Genomic DNA, 6,599 nt, shown 5'->3' on the forward strand with positions numbered 1-6,599 from the left:
ACGGACCTTCATTAATTAACCCAATAAGGTTTCATACAAGCCCAAGACCACATCTTTTGGTCCAACTCTCCTTAAGCCCAATCCAATTAATTTAAATAAATAAGATAATTAATTAAATACAGAAATTAAAATAACTAATTACATGAAGCACATAAACAAACAAGAATTTACAACTAAGTCATATAATACCAATAAAATCAACACACCAATAATTCAATCAATAATCAACCACACAAACAATCAATCATCATACATAATCACGAAATATAACTTAATTAAAATAAGATAATTAATCTAGCACTCAATAAAATAAAATAAATCATTGAAAAATAAAATAAAATAATTAATCCTAATTAATAAATCTTTTAAAATTATCGGGGTATTACAATCAGTGCTTTGAATTTCGAATTAGAGAAAATTTAGTTTAAAGTTTTAATTAAGTTTCTTCTAATTTTAAATTCAAACTGCGAATTAGATGCTCGCAACATAACAATCATGTAATTGTTTCAAACTAACATATAGAATTTTATGTAAACACAAAAAAACTTGTGATGCGAATTTTGGTCTTTCATCCAATGACGCCACCATTACGTATTCTTTTTCTTTTCTTTCTTCTATAACAGAACCCCAACAATATAATATAATATTAGAAGGTAAGAAGAGTTTGAAATGAACAGATTGGAGCATCGGCAGTCCAATTTGACGTGAATGAGAGAATAGGTGAAGAATACTTAGAACCAAGTAGGCTAATAGAATGAATGAGAACTCACTTTCATAACAAGTAGATATTTTTGCCTCCAATTTGTTATTCTTATTTTTGGGCCGTTTTTCTTTTATTTTTATTTTTATTTTACCACATGTTTATTTACACATTTTGGTGTATCCACTCAGAGTTGTGAGTTTTCAACAGGAGAATTGCATATTATTTTTATTTAGGTTTGATAAAATTATATCAAATCTATATATATATATATATATATATTTGTCATGTTTATTTCTGACCATTTATGTTTAATACTCTAGTAATTATCTGGTGAGAAAGATATTAAAAAATTGTCTAAGTCAGCAGAAAATTGAGTGCCACTTTAATCGAGGAGAGAGAAGATAAAGAGTCATTGGAACGTATTAATTGATTTGTGATATCATGTTTATGTCAACATTATATCTCTCTCTTACACTGCATAATTATATTTACTTTGGAAAGGACATTTTGAAAATAATACTTAGATGATTGAAGTTCAACATCTTTTACGTGGGAATAGGGTTTGTTTGGGTCAATCTTTTATGGATAGGAATTGACTTGGGAGATAAATAAGTCACGTTAGACGACCAGACCAAAGCAGACGACTATTTATGCTCATTCATTACTCAAGTCTGTTTTAGTATTACAAGAATTCATCATCAAAATTTACGATATTGAACAAAGTCTGATAGCTCACCCTGGGCCCCCGTTTATGAAAATGGATTTGGGTCATTTAATTAGCATGGTTCAGGTTCCAAAAGGGCCCATCAAGGTGATTTGGTTTGACCCACAAGGGTTTTGTATCAAGGACATTGATATGGTTCACTAAAACCCAAGTGAGATCTGGGATTCCACTTTTCAAAATATTGTGTCAATTGAGAGCCTGTGATACTGATAGACTATAAATTTTTTTTATTCGGATTGTTCGTGTAATACATGTGTCCACGTGTGTATTATACATGCGAAATGATTGAATCCGCCCGTTGCACAGTGTAAGGGCGGAAGGAAGTTTTTTTCCTGCTAGACGACGGATCAATTTAACATCAAGAGTGTCTTTTTGGGATCCACAATGGTGATGTTGGGCCTCAGAAATTATACTGTAGTGATTTTGGATCCAGACTATTTTTTAGATTGGACTGGACACACAACTGCTTTCATTCAGTATGAGCTGGGCTTGTGCCATTTGTTTTGTAAATTCATTGGGCCTTGGCTTGTCTCAACCCTTGTTTCAATTGGTCTTGTATAGTCTTATTTTATTACGTAGTAATACAATTAACTTTACCTTTCCAAAAAAACCAAGTTCCGTTTTCATGCCTTAAGGGCTGTGCAATGTACAGTAATTTATTTTGAATAAATGTTATTTATCTTTCCTCAAGTTTGTAAATATCCCACATAGACCCCTCTATGTTTTATAATTTCACTTACTTCCTCTGTAATTCCACTTATCTCCCCGGTCAGTGACCAGAAGGTCAATTTTGCCCTTCCAAACATCATATAGTGAAAATGGTAAAAGTACGCACTATAGGGGAGGTAAGTGTGATATTATGAAACATAAAGGAGGTTTATGTGGAATACTAACAAACCTCAAGGGGGGTAAGTGGGATTTATCTTCTTCTTTTTTCCCCCCCTAAATGGCTGTGCAATTTTTTGTTATTAAATTTACCGGACTGTTTAAAAGCTGCAATAAAGAAGAATATAAAGATTGACAGTGTTTGTTTAGAAAGGAATGGGAGAAGGGAAAGTAGGGGGGGTAGAGGTGAGTAGGAGAGGGAAAGGAAGGAAAGCAGAGCTTCAAGTTAGCAGCATGTCTGTCCAAATAAGAAGACAGTGTGAAGAATTGTTTGTTAAAATGAATTCTGCTTCGTTCCAAATGTGCATGTTTGTTATAGCTTCTAAGTAGTTCACTGCTCCTAAACCTTCACGTATTAATTAAGTTGATTATTTTCTTTTAGAATGTATGTGAGCTACTTACAAAAATAAAATAAAAATTTGTTTTACCAAAGAGCTGATATTATTAAAAATCCATAATAGTCGTTACATATAATCTCTTTTGCACCATAAGTTGTTTATTGCAGTTAATTATCCTCACACCTATGGATATATTGAGTTTCTTATGCTCCCCACGTACCTTTAGCTGCAAAAACAACAGAACCAATATAAGATTAGAACAGTGAAGAACTAGAAGCACAACAAAATTAAGAAATATATTGCAAACAAGCACCTTAATTTATAAAAATACCAACTTTTCATTTAAGTTCCATTTGAACCAGCTAGCTAGCTAAACTTGAAATTTCGTAAGTGGTGTAGATGGAGATTGAGAAACTAACCTTGTTTAGAAAGAGCCCAGTTGTTATCAGCTGCAACATGCCATGCAAAGTAACCAAGCAATCCTTTCTGTTTAGCATATGAAACCTTAGTGGAGATACTCTGTGTATCGTCATACCCTATCCATGTTGTTCCGCCATAGCAATAATCTGTAACAACGGTGGCATTGTACACAGTTGTGGCCCAGTTCTGGGATATGAACAACTTGATCTGATTGTAACCCATTGCTTCACCAGCGGGTCCATTCGCTGGTGCCAAAAGACCATGGTTATTAGGGTTCACAAGACGCCATCCATGGCCGTAAAATGGGAGACCAAACACCAACTTCTTAGCAGGCACACCAGCCTGAATCCAAGCCCCAATCCCTTTATCCCCGCTATACTGTCCTGTAGGGTTATATAGTGCAGCAGGTGCATTGGTCTGTTTAGGCGAAGATGCAGGAACTGGAGTATAGAAGTCATAAGCCATTACATTAATCCAATCCAAGCTCCTTGCTACAGATTGAACAGGATAATTCGATCCATAGTAGTTTGGTGAATAAAATACGGCTGCAGTTAGAAGCAGTGGTGGTTTTCCGGAGTTTTTTGCCTCAGTAGCCACCGCAGACCACCACTCATCAAGGAGCTTCCCTAGGTTGGCCATTTCTGAGGCCACTGCTGGGTACTCCCAATCAAGGTCTAGGCCATGAAACCCATAATCCCTAGCTAGTTTTATTGAAGAATCGATGAAAGTTTTACGCGAATTGGGTTGGCTAGCCATTGAAACAAAAATGGCATCATCAGCCTCTCCTCCACCTATAGATAAAAGGGTTTTCACAGAAGGATTTTTGATTTGGACTGTTTTGGTGAATTGAGAGAAAGAGGCAGTATTTGAGACGGGAATAATTGTGACTTGATTGGTTTTGGAAAGATTGGCAAATGCACAAAAAAGATGAGTGAAAAGAGTGGAATCTATACCAGAGGCAGCAAATCCACTGTCGGGAAACCAGTAAGCAGCCTTAACGGCATTTTGGGCGGCTTAACGGCATTTTGGGCGGCGGAGAAGTGGAGATTGTGAAGAAATAGGAGAGAGAATAAGAGGAAGAGAAGGGTTTTGGAAGCCATTGAAGAGAAGAGGTGCACAATGTGTGGATTGGTTGTTAAAGCAAATAGTTTGGAACTATAGACTTACTTATATCCAGTGGAGCAATTCATGAGCTTCTTGATGAGTTAATGTTGGTGATTTTTAATTTCAACAATGGTGGCTTGGAATTGTCTCTGGTCCATTCAACGACAGATTTAATTACTGGATCAGCCAAGTTACGGATAGCATTTCCTTGGTCAACTATTCTGATCATTTTTGGACAACTAATTTAATTTGGTATTTACATGGTCCCCCATTGGTTACTGATTAAGTGATGAGATTTGGTACAGATGCAAATTTGTAACTGACTTTGACATTTCTAAAGCAAACGATTCTGATAATAGGAACCAAAAAACCAATCCACATTATCCAAGCCTATGCACTTGGCCAATTCAGTCAAAACAAGGAGCTTCAGTTCGTTGGTTTTCTAAGGATTAAAACAAGAGTAGATCTTATCATAATTTGAAAATGTTGCTCTCGTTTTCAAGATGTCAGGTCATTTTCATCAACATCTATGTTCAGGACAGTTTTGCTTTCGAAGGTTTAGAAAAAAAAGGTTTGTAGCGACTTATCAAAAAAAAAACAAAGAGGTTTGTAGCGACAGTCGCACAACTGAACAATTGTCCATCTAATTTGGTAATTGAATCGTGTTATTTTATTTTTATTTTTAAAATTAAGCCTTTCAGATTTTCAGAAACGTTTGCTTAATAACATGGCATACAAAAAGAGGTTTATACCGGTAGTCACGCAACTGTTGATGGGCAGTTGCCCATCTAATTTGCCGACTGAATTGTGTTATTTTATTTTTACTTTTTAAATTAATCATATCACATGTTTGGAGAGACCATCTTATCTATCTATCTATCTATATATATATATATATATATTCTAATACAATACGACTCTGTATAGAGAGTTATTGATTTGTATGTTTATGTCAATATTGTATATTGCTTTTGCATCGCATATTCATTCTTTGATTATACAATTTGGAAATAACGGATGATTTACTCCTTTAATGTAATTTTATATATTATGTGAATTATATAATCTTTCTTGATGTTTGGACAAACTACACACTTATTTTTTGGACCTTCTCTAAACACGTTTGCTTATGCATGAAAAGTAATATTAAGTGTGAAAATATAGGAATGCCTTGATATTATAATACAAGAGAATGCCAAAATTCTCATTTTATAAAATTTAGTTAATAGGTATGCTATAAAGAAAATATTGAGAGTATCGTTGAACACACGTGTCAAATCTCAAAGGAAGTTAAAGTAATAAATACTGAACTATGTACCTGGTATAATTTGCCCAAACCTCAAAAGACATGGATGTAAGTTATTCTTTATTTTAATAGCTTACAGGCCCTACACACGGCCTCTATGATAAAAATAAATAATAATTTCATCAGTCAAGTGCTACAATTACAAGAATTCATCATAAAAATTTACAATATTGAACATACACCATCTAATAAAAATACATCATATCAATTTGTTAAAAATAATTTTTATAAATAAAATTAATTTTATTATAAGAGTACATTTTCAGGTTGGCATGCTAATGAGGGTGAATACCTGGTCCACCCAATATATTATTGTTGATCATGGACCTGATTAAAATCTAGTAACTCACAGTGGGCCCCTGTTGTGTGAAAGTCGATTAGGCTCATTAAATTGGCATGGTTCACCTTCCTGGGTGAGGTGTTTGTTCCTTTTTTGCTTTGCTCTGTTTTGGGCTTCTCTTTTCTTCTTGTATCCTTGTTTAGGAAAAAAAAAAAAAAAAACCAACCTTCCTAACGGTCCATTTAGTTCACCAAACCAAGTCCAGACGTGGATTCCACTTTTCAAAAGGGAGATTTGGTCTCGTGGAATATTCCATTTTTGTTCGAGCATTATTAGTAGTACTATCGAACACAAGCAGCAATTTCCACTTCCATGCCTTAGGGCCTGTTTGGGAAGTGTTCCCATGTATTTTGTAATGCTCCAGCTTCGCTACAGTAGTCTATTTTGAGAACAAAACATGTTTGGACCGGCTTGTTTTGTTTTCAACAGTACCAGAACACTTTCAAAACAAATCCATTATTTGGCCCAAAAGCTGAAACAATAATTAATTGAGAATGAAACGTCAAATGAATCTCTATCTCATTACAATGTTAGATTTTTCTTCCCCATTCTTAATAATAATTAAAAAAGAAGATTTCTCAATTTATATATAGACAAGGGTGAAGGAGTTGTGTTTGTGACTCTACAATCCTCACATCTCCTTGATCAATGGTGATTTGTTTTGAAACTGATAGAATTTTGGTATAATCTATTTCACATATCAATTTGATTATTTTCGTTTCATTTTTGAATGGAGCTGAGCTGTTCGCACAAATTGTTGTTTGGTCTGTAAATTGTAA

General features: G+C 34.3%; 1 pseudogene; it reads right to left on the reverse strand.

Moving 5' to 3' along the window:
* Positions 1 to 2,719: 2,719 nt before the first annotated feature.
* LOC132280055 (class V chitinase-like) lies at positions 2,720 to 4,232 on the reverse strand (annotated as a pseudogene).
* Positions 4,233 to 6,599: the final 2,367 nt, after the last annotated feature.

The sequence above is a fragment of the Cornus florida genome, unplaced genomic scaffold (assembly GCF_030987335.1).
Source record: "Cornus florida cultivar Cherokee Brave unplaced genomic scaffold, ASM3098733v1 CherokeeBrave_3.0.0_Hap2_Chr10, whole genome shotgun sequence".
NCBI classification, from domain to species: domain Eukaryota; kingdom Viridiplantae; phylum Streptophyta; class Magnoliopsida; order Cornales; family Cornaceae; genus Cornus; species Cornus florida.